The 13753-nt window shown below is 42.8% G+C and overlaps 1 protein-coding gene across 7 annotated transcripts in view; it reads left to right on the top strand.

Moving 5' to 3' along the window:
* Positions 1-13753, top strand: part of ZBTB38 (zinc finger and BTB domain containing 38) — a 143804-nt gene that overhangs the window by 12152 nt on the left and 117899 nt on the right. For all 7 annotated transcript variants that reach the window (XM_042903783.1, XM_042903781.1, XM_042903780.1 and 4 more), the window contains exon 2: positions 4894-5136. The gene's annotated coding sequence lies outside the window, so the exon portion shown is untranslated. The remainder of the gene's footprint in view (positions 1-4893; positions 5137-13753) is intronic.

The following is a 13753-nucleotide window of genomic DNA, read 5'->3' as shown; positions in this document are numbered from 1 at the left end:
GAACAACCTCTCTTCCTGCTGGATAATGGTTTCTACCCCTAGTTGCCAACTCATCTGCAAATTCCTTTTTTTTTTTTTTTTATGTTTATTTATTTTTGAGAGAGAGAGCATGAGTGGGGGAGCAGCAGAGTTAGAGAGGAACAGAGGATCAGGAAGCAGGCTCTGTACTGACAGCAGAGAACCCAACGTGGGGCTCAAACTCAGGAACTGTAAGATCATGACCTGAGCAGAAGTTGGATGCTTAACCAACTGAGCCACCCATGTGCCCCTCATCTACAAATTCTTGTGCCCCAGTTCAAGTCCAGGCCTTTACTTCTGGGGTACAGCAATGTGTTAGAATAATATAGATATCCTTCCAGGTTAAATCAAACGTTAGAGACACCTGGTGAAAGCCATCTATAAACTTGGATGGATCCTCTGAGTATCATCCTAGCTTTGGTTTTATTTGAGCTAGATTTGACATGGAAAATGGAACATGTACCTTAATTGTGCTCATTTCCTCATTTGCTACTTTCTGAAGTGGATACAATCCTTCCTTAGTCTGAGTGTTTGGTAAGTATGATGTTCTGTTTCTAGTTTATGTCCCACTGAACTAGGAGTAGAAGGCTCCAAAGGTTTATGTGGAGTGGGAATTACTAGGGGACTGGGGCTTGCTTACAGTCTCATTTTCACTTTTTCTTCTGCTCATTGATTTTCTTGTTTGTCTGACTGAGTTGGTTTCTTTGATTATGGTGGTCTTTTTAAACAATCATTGTCTGAAATATCTAAAGGTGGGGAGCCTGGAATCTTGCCAGACACATCCTACAAGTCTCTCTTAGATTAAGATCCTGACTCAGTGCCACAAAGACCTGGATGTAGGGTATTTTGGTTCATTTTCCCTGTTGCCTGCATAAAAAGGCAAATTGATAAATAGTATTGAAGCTTAAGGACCTGTTAATGGGCCATTTTTCATCATCATCCAAAGAATACTAAAGCCAGGCATTTTTGTAGAAAAAAGATGAAGCACTTCTTCTTTAAATCCTGTTGTCCAAATTGACTCCAGTGTGCTATGAGATGGCCCAAAGGGGAATCCCATGGGACTGAGGAAGTTGATTCCATAGTTAATCCCTATAAAACGAGGAGACCATATAACTAAAACCATTGCCAAAATCCCCCTCAACTTCCAAATGGCATCCCACCAGGAATATTGCTGAAGGTATCTGGGGTTCAGAGTGCTGAGAGGCGTCCCTCATTCCTAACCCTCTGACACCTTTGTACTACCTGAGAAGCGATGTCAACCTCCCTTTGCTTTCCAATTGCATTCTGGACTACAGTGGGTGCTGGTGAATGGACTGAGATGCTACAGACACTGGGTCTGTCTCCATTTTGAAGAAGTCAATATATTTGGCGATCAATAATATTAACCTTTGTAAGCGTCTAGGTCTAGTATTAATGTATGGGGTTTTCATGTTGTATTAAGCATCATATATCTAAGCTGGAAGTGTATTCAATCTGAGAGCAGGACCGAGAATGTCAAATAGCCCTTGAGTAAGGACAAATGAGAGACATGAAAAAAATAAAAGCATGGAGTTCCTATCGAATCCAGGCAACTTACTCAGGATCTCTGTTTACAGTCCAGCTCCCCATTGGGTAGTTCTGACTGGTCCCTTTTGAGAAGTACATGGTCAGACATATCTTGGATTTTATGTTAATCGAGGGATCACACTGGGTTATATAGGTAGAAACCTTATGTGGGAGTTTTGAGATTGGTGGCCATCCTAAACCTGACGATAATATATGCATCAAAATAACAGGAAAAATAAAGAGAGTCTGATTTCTTTTTAAAAAAAATTTTTTTTAATGTTTATTTATTTTTGAGACAGAGAGAGACACAGCATGAACGGGGGAGGGTCAGAGAGAGAGGGAGACACAGAATCTGAAACAGGCTCCAGGCTCTGAGCAGTCAGCACAGAGCCCGACGTGGGGCTCGAACTCATGGACTGCAAGATCATGACCTGAGCCGAAGTCGGACGCTCAACCGACTGAGCCACCCAGGTGCCCCAAGGAGAGTCTGATTTCTGAGCCCAAAACCATTACAGCCAAAGTAATAATGTCTAGCTGGGTGGCAGGAGTCCATCCCTTTCCATAGTGTGGCCACGGGCAAGAGGTTTTCTCCTGAGCACTCAGGCAAGACTCATTCCCAAGGGTCATACTATTCAGGACATTTCCAGAAAAGAACAAGTAAGAAGTAGAGGCTGGAGAAGTAAAAGAGACTTACCAAGTTGCACAGAAGCTCTAGTATTCATTCCATAATCCCTGCACAGGCCACCAAAAATGTTATGGGGTTGTTGAGTGCAATGGTCAAGGTAGAATTCTTGAGACATTGTATGGTGCAACTTAGTAAACTTATTTAAGGAGGACAGGGGAAGGACCCATGGGCAGCTGGTGGTTATATGCTTAGTGCTCAAGGGGGAGGAGATGTGCAGGGAGTATTAGATCATAAATGTTTTATTTGAATTTCTACTAATAAAGCTACTTTTGTAGGACTTCTCTGGTGCTTATCAGTCAGTTGGGTATTAACTATCAGTGAAATATACAGGCAATCATGAGACCCTTTAAGAATGTAGCAACTAGCACATATTTGATCCTTATTGGAACTACGCAGTCTACAGGTAGACTTCTGAGCTAAATGCACACATTTTTCTGCTTCTGTCCCTCATCAGGTGGAGCCAGTTACCAATCATAAATTGGTAAGGAAAAGTAGGGATGTCTGGCCAGTCTGGCTGTATCTCTCAGCATGTCTTCTAACTGCTCAAAGATTTAGTCCTTGGCTTTGTAGATTCAAAAACTTTTTCAGTTCAGGTCCAAGTAAATTATTTCCACACTGGCTCTAAAAATCAACTGAAATTTTAGCTTAATAACGAGAGCTATAGGGGCGCCTGGGTGGCTCGTGGTCCATGAGTTCAAGCCCCGCATCGGGCTCTGTGTTGACAGCTCAGAGCCTGGAGCCTGTTTCAGATTCTGTGTCTCCCTCTCTCTCTCTGACCCTCCCCCATCCATGCTCTCTCTCTGTCTCAAAAATCAATAAACATTAAAAAAAATTTTTTTTTAAATAATGAGAGCTATATTTTTCAAAAAAAAAAAACAAACAACCCAGAAATATTCATGGTAGATTAGTCCTAAATAATCTTTTCCCATGAAGAAAAGCTAAATGGGGGGATGGAGGGAGGAGAAGAGCTAAGTGGAGACAAAAAATTCTTACCTGAAATGACCCTTGTTCTTTAGAACTCAACTGAAAGGTCACTTCCTTGGGAGAGTTTTCCTTGACCTTGCTAGGAAGTATTGGAGCCCCTGCTCTGAGGTCCTACGGAATCTTGTGTTAGAAAATCCAACTTGTGGTATTTTTCATGAGTTGTTTATAAGCCTGTATTTCCCATTAGACAATGAGCTCCAAGAGGAAAGAGGTTGTGTCTTATCACGGATTTATCTTCAGTAGTATTTGGACTACAGTATGTGCTCAGAAAAACAAACAAGCAAAAAACCCTAGGGAATGAATTTATTAATTAAATTATGCTATCACATGTTTCTTCTATGGGATCTGCCTTCCAAATGGACAATGAGACCAGTCAGTCATCTCCCCATCTGCACAGTTTTGGAGACACAATGATAAAACTTCCTCCTTGGCTTTTCCTTTTCTAGTCTTTTTAAGGATAGTCACCCTTCTATCCTATACCCTTTTTCATTTGATTTTACAAATGGTCTTTTTCCTGGTTTTATTTACAATGAGACCCCTTATTCTTATCACTAAACCACAACATAGGATGAATAAGTTCTGGGAAAGTCTTCTAGAAGCAACATGTCCCCTGTAGACTATGATCCTTGTGGACTACATCTCCTGATTCGGTCTCCAGACGTTTAACCCATCTCACTTTTGGGTTTACTCACCTCTGTCCACTGACTATTCTCCCTAGGCATACTGACCTGGTTGTCATACTCCACATTCCCAATTCTTCATGGCTAGATTAGGGATTTGAGTGCATCATATAGATTGATGGGCATAAGTTAAACACAGGATATAGATAAATATTGAGTCTTTGAATTCCAGGAACTTGAATTCAATTTTTAGAGGTCAAAAACAAAAAATAAATCCGAAATTCAAGAAGCCAAGTGCAGAACAGCCAAGGGTCTCATGTTTCCTATTAGGGCAGGACTAGAGGTCTGAGTATAGATGAGCCTGAGCCTAAAGAAGTGGATGGTGACATGGTCTTGATGAGCTAAAAGAAAGAAAGGAGGGGGAGAAAACGAGATTAGAGAAAGGGTAAGGAAGTAGGTGACGGCTTTTTCCCCTGGAAGGTTCTTTGGTCCCTGCTATTCCAAAGAAACTAGCCAAACTTAGCAGACTCAAGTTTTAACATTGCCTTTTCTTTATATAATACCTACCTAAATTCCAGTTTGTTGTTCAATGTACCTCCTGCATGCTGGTGAATGTTAGAGTCCATGAAGGCATGCGCACTGCTATATCTTCAATACTATCCCTAGAACAGTGGGGCTCGACAAGTGTTTTCTGAATGGATCCATAGATGTATGTACAGGTAGGTGGTTGTATGTACGAGTCGTATTGGTTCACTGTGCAGTGCCTGCTCCTACTTCCCACAGCAATTTGTGACTCTGTGATAGGTCCATTTCTCCATCCACCTGCCCTCTTACAGTTCTAAAGGCCCTTAGTCCTTTGGCTCAAATGCCTTAGCTTTGCAGACTAGCTACTTATTAACCAAACCGTTGCACCACTTGTTCTTATAGCCTTAAATTAATTTGGGTTAATTCTTAACTGTTTCCTTTCTGTACATATGTCATTTAAAGGTTTGCCTTTATCTGATTTTCCCCAATTTCCTGTGCATTTGTGGTTTCCTACAGGAGCTCTCTACCAGAGGCCTCAGGCAGCCACACCAAACGAGTGTGGGCATCTAAGTTTTCTAGGAGGACTCCAGCTGCTCTGGGCCTCATTCAACTGGTGTCCATCCCAACATTCCCACTGAAGGCTATTTGTGCTAGAGGAGGAAGAACGCCCTCTCCAGAGCCAATTCTTGGGGGGAAAAGAAGGATTGTTGATATAGCCAGAGCCCACAAGGAAGAAAGATTATTCTGCAGCAGCTAAAGGTGGGTAACATGTTTTTTCTCCAGTTCAGTAGGAGCAGTCCATGTTTGCTTTCTTTCCCATGAATTTCATTAGTGTGTTTTCATCCCGAGTGATCTTTGGAATAAACAGGAAGGAATGATTTTAAACCTATAGAATAAGGTTCCTCGGGAACCAAGAGTTTTTCCACCATTGACTCTAGCAATATCTAGCACAGTGCCTGACATGTAGATGTTCAATAAATGTTTGATGCAGGAAGGAAAGAACAGAAGGAGGGCAGGAGAGAAAGAGAGAGAAGAAGGGATTGGAGAATGGGCACGGCTGGAAAGAATGTTCATGTATTTTTTAGAAATAATGTGATGATAACATAGTTGTGTTTTGAAAGCTAATTAAGTGCACTATCACTGATACCTACAATCAATAAAACAAATTAAGTCACTTTGCAAAAGGAAGGGTGTATATATAAAGATAAAGTATTAGTATAAACCAGAATAACAACAAAGGTACTCTTAGGAGCTTATGAAGAAAGATAACATCAGTGATTACAGTTTAAGATAAATTCAGAACTCTAATGCAACAGCCATTTGTTCTGTCTATACCAATTCTCAAAACAAATGAAAACCAACAAGAACTTTATGGATAAATGCAGGCTGATCATGGAGTGATAGAACTGACTGCAACCAGTTGGTTTGGTATTTAGAAAAGGTCAACTAATCAGAAACGGTGCACTGAGGAAATTTACAAATATCTAAGCTTCCTGCTGTTGAGAGGGATTAACCACACAGTAATTCAGCAAACGCTCAAAAGCATTTAATTATGTGTCAAGGAAAAACATCTCAGTGCAGGGGGAGGTGAAAAGATTAAGGAAATTAGCATTTTTTAAAAGTATCAGTCTTTCATTTATTGAGATCATACTGGCTACACAGTTCAGGTCCAGCAAGCCAACTCTAGATGACACATACCTTGCAAAAGAACACATCAGCATGATGGAGCTAGAAGGGAATAATAAGACATAATTTTTATAAAATCAAGATCTCATAACTAAGGGATTGTTTCTTCAGTAAGTCAAATTGTAACATATGTTAAGGTTCTCAATGTTAGGAAAAGCCATAATTATTTTATATTATTTTAATTTGGGGAAAATAAAACATAACCTAGGAGAAAATCCAAAAACATCTCTAAAACAAATTCCGAGAGACTTTCTTTTGACCAGCTTTGCAAAGATTGTGTCAATGGGTGTCTAATTCGGTTTGAAAGGTTTGTCAGAGTGATTTAGACCATCATGGTCGGCACGATTGTATTATAAAAGAAAACTGTTGGTAATGTGACTAGCAGAAACAAGAAACAAAAAAAACAAAAACAAAAACAAAACAAAACAAAACAGAACAAAAAACCCATGGACCTTATTGCTGTGAGTTGTTCCCGAAGTTATAATAATATAATTCCACTTTTACCTGTGCAATAAATGTCACCTCTGAAACTGATTATTTCAAGAGTTGAGTAAGTCCCAAACTTTAGCCAGTGATAATTTTTGCCCTACCTTTTACAAGTTGTACTACCACTGACATGTTTTTTCTTTAAGTCAAATTAGGCTGTTTTTTTTGTTTGTTTGTTTTTTAAGTAATCTGTTTACCCAACATGGGACTTGAACTCACAATCCCAAGACTAAGAGTCGTATACTCTACTGACTAAGCCAGCCAGGCACCTCAAGTCAAATTAGCTTTTTAACTTAAATATATTTAAAAGGAAACTTAGTGGATGTTACCACCTAAAATCATCTCAGGCATTCTTTGGAAAATATTTCCATCATGTGATGATAATGAGGAGAAGGAGGAGGATGGTTAATAATAATAGTAATAACAAGAATAATACTAATAATAATGAGAAGAAGAAGGAGAAGTTAAAGACTGTTTTCAAACTAATTCTGTGAAATAGAGACATATTGGTAGAGAAGAAATCAGAATCCTTAGAGCTCATGGGAAAATGTTAGGGTAAATCATATGCTCAGATTACAGTTTGTTCTTTGAAGCTTTATGTAAGAAGCAAGTTAATATTTACATGGCATTGAACTTCAAAGTCCAGGAAATAATCAGGAGGAAAAGAGAGTGAGAGAAAAACAGTTTGTGTCACTTCCTTGCTCCTCCTTACCCTGTGGCAAGGCCCCAAGGGGGCAGCAGGACACAACCACTGGAGGGAACCAAAACAGTGGGGTTGGGTCTTATCTTTCCAGAGTTCAATAGCTTTTTATTAAGTTATAAAAATTTATTATGCTAAGATACAAGTGCTATGTTTCCCGACTCACATGGTGACTATTCTTGATAGAGTCTCATTATGTCTTTAAATAATCATCTTTCCTTGGTGTGAAATTCTTTCCCTTACTTTTTTGTGGGATGTGATCTCTGATTATGTTGTGTGTCTTTGCCATGATACTCTTGGCTTATAGAAGAGAGTGCTGTTATTGTAACGTGGTAGGACATTATTTATGTGTCCAGTACAATGAACATCATCAGTATTTTCTAGTACTTCCTTTCTGAATCTTCCTCTTGTTGGGGGGTTTTCACTTATTCCTGACTTTTAAGTTAGACCAGCCTCATCCACAATACCTACCAGCAGGGTGGACAAGGGGTGGGCCCCGTATCAGACACCGTTCCGGGCTTGCTTCAAAGGGAGTCATCCTGCCTGAAGCAGTAGTCAACCAGTGCCTACCTGGAGGAGAGCCACTGCTTGCATTTTAAAATTCTGGTCATGTGGTATATTGAGATTGCATGTATTTAGATACATTTAGAAATGTTGAGTCCCATAAAAGATCCTTTGAAGTCAGGCTCCATTGTTTGGCAGCCCTATGTGTTCTTAAAAGAGTATCTGGAAGACAGAAAAGGAAGCTGGAGAGAAACTTCCTTCAAATGAAAAGACAGCATGAGAATTTTTAAAGTTAACTGCCTGCTCCTTCAAGGAGGAGGACCATAATTCTGTATCCCTTAAGTGTGGGATATACACGTTGACTTCCTTCCAAAGAGTACAGTACGGAAGGGAGGCGAGGAGAAAACTCTACAGAGGAGAAAACTGACAAGCATGACTTTAACCTGGCTAGCCCATGTCCAGTACATACCTTGATAGGATATGAATGAAAATAGCACTTTACCTCTATGGTCTTCCTCCCCAAAACCTATAATCCCAGTTTAATCACGAGAAAAACATCAGACAAACCCCAGTGGTAGGAAATGCTATAAATAATTGATCAGTATTCCTCAAAACTGTCCAAGTCCTCACAAACAAGAAAAATATAAGAAGCTCTCACAGCCCAGGGGAGCCTAAGGAGACATTACAACTAAGTGTAATGTGTTACCCTGGATGCTTTCCTAGAACAACAACCAAAAAAGGACATTATTGAAAAACCAAGGAAATCTGAGTATGGACTTTAGTTAAAAATGTTGTAACCATTTTGATTCACTGGTTATGACAAACGCACCATACTAACGTAAGGCATTACCAATAGGGGAGACTTGGGTGTTGGGTATATGAGAATTCTCTCTTCCATCTTCTCAAATTTCCTCTAAACCTAAAACTAAAATTAAAAGTTTATTTAAAAAAAAAAAAAAAAAAAAAAGCTAACTTCCAGAGAAACCACTCTTTGGAAAACTACTGAGAGTCTTTATGACTCTCAATATTTCCTAAATATCTTAGGGAAAACTTCTGGTGGTTCTTGCCCTAAGATAATGGGGACAGGTTCTTGTTGTACAGTCTAGTGCTTGAAGGTACTTCAAGAGGGGAATCCAGAAGGAAAGGCAGGGATAAATAATTTAAGATACACATTCATTCATTCATTCATTCATTCACCCATACCCCTGCACTGAAAGAGTGATACCCATCCCCTTGGTTCAGCTCTTCCTGGTCTCCTTCATGGACTTCTTTGTATCTGTCCATCCTTAAAGGTGGTATTTCTCTCATACACTCATGTTCCTATTATCCTACATTTCTGCATCCTTGGCTTTATATATCATTCATTTGCCAATAATTCTCTGATGTGTAAATGGATCCACCTGTCCAAAGATGTCCCCACTTAGGTGTCCCACATGCACAACGTGCAGCAGTACGTAGTGCTCCTGAAAACTTGCTGAACCCATTGTTTTTCTTTTAATCTTTAATGTTTATTTATTTTTGAGAGAGAGAGAGAGAGCATGAGCCAGGGAGGGGCAGAGAGAGAGGGAGACAGAATCCGAAGCAGACTCCAGGCTCTGAGCTGTCAGCCCAGAGCCCAACACAGGGCTCAAACTCACAAACTGTGAGATCATGACCTGAGCTGGAGTTGGATACTTAACCGACTGAGCCACCCACGCACCCCTCTTTTAATCCTTCTCTTTGTGAATGATGCCACCACCCCGTCAGCCACTCAGATCAGGAACTCACCCTGTGCGAGCTATCCCATGAAGCCCCTCGGTTACCAAATTGTCCAGATTCTACCTCCTGAATTTTTCTCAGAGCTGAGCCCTTCTCTCCAACCTCAGAGCCTCAGTCCAGCTTCTCATTATGCCTCCTCCCAGAGACAGCTTATTCCCTAGCTGAACTCCCATCTCCAGCCCCATCCACCCCTGCCCCTGCCCACAGAGCTGACCACACTACCACCCTGCCAACAACCCTCCATGGTTCCCTAGCACCCTGGAATAAAGGCCAGGCCATCAGCCCTGCATACAAGTCTTCACACATTGCCTCCTCCTGTCATTTCACCTCATCTGCCACTTCCCAAACTCACCTCCTGCTCCTATGATACCACTGGGGATCCCTTCTCCTGATTTCTTCCCATGTCCTCCTCCTACTTCACTAGTCAACCCAAACTCTCTTTGGAAATGTTCTCTGAGCTTCAAGCCCACGGCACCCTCCAGGGCTCCTCCTTCGTGTTCTGGGTTCCCCTCCCAGTCCCAACCCCTTTCCCCAATCCACGCCGCCTTCACTGCGTGTAACTCAGGCATTACATTCAGTCATTCATTCAGTAATTGGCTTGTCTAAATACTAAAACTACAGCAGTGAACAAAACAGAATTTTAAAAACCCTGCCTTGGAGCTTCTAGTTGTTCTGTCTTTGATTTTCCTGGCTCTCCCTTGGAACTCTTTGAAGGTGGGAAATGCTTTTATATGCATCTTAAGTGCTTAGCATAGTATCTAACACATAATTGGTGTTCAAAAAGTACAGATGAATACAAGAATGAATACCCCTGGTTTTGTTCCTCTCCTCCTTCAAGCCAACCCAAATAGAAGAGCCCCAGAAATGCCTTCAACATGCTGAGGAGAAAGAACTTTAATATCACTCCATCCCCTCCCCAAGTCCTCCTTCCAACTTAGTTAATTTCATTTTACTTTGAGCAGCACAAGTGTAGTGACTCATCCGCTCTTCTTCTCTGAGGGTCCTCACTTGCCTCTGGAGACAATAATAATTACACAATCAGTATATTATAAATGCTGGCGGTTCATTTTTAATTTTAAGAACTAAGCTCTAGGGGTACCTGGGTGGCTCAGTCGGTTCAGCATCCAACTTCGGCTCAGGTCACGATCTCACGGTTCATGAGTTCGAACCCTGTGTTGGGCTCTGTGCTGACAGCTCACAGCTTGGAGCCTGCTTCAGATTCTGTGCTTCCCTCTCTCTCTGTTCCTCCCCTGCTCGTGCTCTGTCAAAATAAAAAATAAACATTAAAAAAAAAAAAAAAAAAAGAACCAAGCTCCAGATGAAGCACAAACAGTTATATTTCTAGAACAAAACATAAAAGTTGTAAACCTCGGTGCCATGTAACCGTGATAGTAAGGGTGCTGGGCATTAGGGATTGGGCAGCAGAGAGTAGAAGTGGAAGGACACACAAAGTGGGTCAGTTTCCTTGTTTACAAAAATGGGAGTCACACAAAGCTTCTTTACACCGATGGGTCAAGAACTAGAAAATTATACTTAAATTTCTGTTGCTTTTCTTTTTACTGGACAGCCTTTGGTGCTGTTTGAATTTTTTAAAATCAGGTACACGTTATATTTATAAATTTTAGAAAGCTAGTTGGACCAGAAAATCACTGAAGGAGGGGCACCTGGGTGGATCAGTCAGTTAAGCGTCCAGCTCTTGGTTTTGGCTCAGGTCATGATCTCAGTTTGTGGGTTCGAGCCCACGTCGGGCTCCTCACTGACAGTGTGAGGCTTGCTGGGAATTCTCCTTCCCTCTCTCTTCCTCTCTCTCCCCCACCCCCCTCCCCCCCACCACCTCCCTCCCTGCTCTCTCTCAAAATAAACTTAAAAAAAAAAAAGAAGAAATCAATGAAGGGGAGGTAGACTGTTTCATGGTGAGGGAGCAGTCACTGGGAAGTTAGTTGGAGTCCCTTATGTGTGGGGACGTGCCGGGAGGTGGACGTGTCCAGGGTTGACTGCAGCTGGTGACCTCAGGGAGGTCTGGCCTTCCCGTCAGTGCTGAGTCACTGGCTGAATTGCGGCTGACACGTTGTCCTGACTGTAAGGCCACCACAGGTGCCCCCTCCCGCTCAGTCCCCAAAGCCTCAGGGACAGACCTCTGGGAATACAGCGAAGGTGCTGGCAAGTCCAACACAACCTCCCGGAAAGCCTTCCTCTCCTGACAGGGAATGTGCCGTGGCTGTCCTCTTCTCTCTTTGTCCCCTTTTCTGATGATGTCATTCTCATCTGTCCCATGGAGCTGTTGGCAGAACACAGCCTCTGGAGCTGGAAGACCTGGGTGAGAAGGTGGCCACACACCGCCTTGTCCAGGGACCTTGTGCGGGACACCCAGACTTTTCACACCCTGTTTCCCTCCTGCCCTCCCGTAACATGCCCTTCCCACGTCTCTGGGTTCTTTGTTGTATAGGAGACAGAGACAGGCAGAGACAGAGAGACTTGGCTAGCCCAGATGTGTCACCATCAATAGGCATCTGGTGAGGGACCACCTTATACCACCTTCCCCTCGGAAGTTTGTAGCATTGGGCCTTCCTTCGGGGCAGACCACATTCAGCGCTCACGTTTACCTGGTTCAGCTCTGATGTTCACACCTTCTCCAAGAATGGCTGTGTGTGCCTGCACATGGTATGTGTTGCTGGCAATGATTCTGGAGTGGTTTCACTGTAAGGCCGTTCTTCTCTGCATTCTTTTGGTAAGCGTGTGGTGATAAGCTGAGGCTGAGACTGGGGGTGAGTTTGAGTTTTTCCGTTCCCTGGATTTGGACAAGAGGAGAAAGGCCTGAGAAGCTCTGAGGTAGTTGGAGACTGCTCTCACCAGCCCCTGAGCCAGTGTCTTATGATCACTTGCTCTTGCTGGAGAGGATTTTTCTGGGAAGGCCTGTGAGTCAGGAGCCCCAGAGTCCTCGCCTAGATGACTTCAAAGGAGTCACGGGCTTCTCGATGCCTGATGAATAAGTGGAAGATGATACAGCTTGCCTTCACCAGTCTCAAAGCCTTCTGACCCTTTTGGGGAGAGGATCAGCAGTGGGGAAATGTGTCATCAGCGTTTCCCTTTGCTGACCCTTTGTCTTTCCTGCAGACCCATGTCTGATTCCGCATCCAAGAACCTTGACGTCTGATTTCTGCTCTTATCTTGTTTTGCTTTTTTCCATTGTTTTTCTAAATTCTAAATCGAATCATTCAGGGCTCTTGATGGTCTCCAAAATGAGTTGATTTTTCCTAGCCTGTTGTTCAAGTTCTGGCCCCTTCCCATTTTCCCATTTGCAACGCCCTGTCATCCCACCAAATTCATCAGCTAACCATTTCCTGAGTCCATCACAGACACTTCCACCCTTGTTTGTGCTTGTCCTCTCGTCTGGATGCACCCCGCCACCCCCACCCCTCAGATTTTACTTTCTCTTCTCCTGTAAGTCTGTTGAAATCCTGCTGGAGCCCCTCCTGCTGCTCTGTGGGGCCCTGCCCCAGCTGCTCTAGCCCTGGCCGCCCCTCCAACCTCTGAGCCCATCGTCCTAACCGTACTTGTGACACCCTTGTACTTGGCATACGCTCTGTGTGATGGCCGTTAGCGTCTTATCTGCCCAGCTTTTCCTTTGTGTTGGGGATGTGTCTTTCACTTCACTGTATTTCCAGAGCATTTCCAGAGCTTGGGATGGACTGTGTGGTGTATCCCGAATATGCAGTGGGTGATCCTTGATGTTTGCCCAAGATAAGGATGAAACAATCTGCCGCCCTGAGCAGTGCACCAAGTGTTTGTTCCCAGAGCCCTTGGGTTTGATAGGAGCCTACAGCTGAGAGTTGGGGGAGGGGTGCAGGGAGAAGAAATCCAGAGTTGGCTGGGGTTATGTCTCTTCTGTATTGCTTCAAGTAGCATTAATTTGAAAAAGAAAAAAATTCAGTGCTAAAAATCTGAAAACCATTGGACTCGTTGTTGATGTCCGTGCCTAATGTGGTCAACAGTAGGGAAAATTCATGCTCGCCTTTGAAAGGAGTGCCAGTAGTACTGAGGAGACCATCAGGAAAGGAAGAATTTGATCCAAAGAGTGGGCATTTATTTATTTTATTTTTTTATTTTTTAGAGAGAGTGTGTGTGGGCAGCGGACAGGGGCAGAGGGAGAGGGAAAGGCTCGGCATAGAGCCTGACACGGGGTTCGATCCCATGACCCTGGGATCATGACCTGAGCCGAAATCAAGAGTTGGATGCTCAACT

The sequence above is a fragment of the Panthera leo genome, chromosome C2 (assembly GCF_018350215.1).
Source record: "Panthera leo isolate Ple1 chromosome C2, P.leo_Ple1_pat1.1, whole genome shotgun sequence".
NCBI classification, from domain to species: Eukaryota; Metazoa; Chordata; class Mammalia; order Carnivora; family Felidae; genus Panthera; species Panthera leo.
Note: the sequence above shows the minus strand (reverse complement) of the source record. Positions and strands in the feature narration are given on the sequence as shown.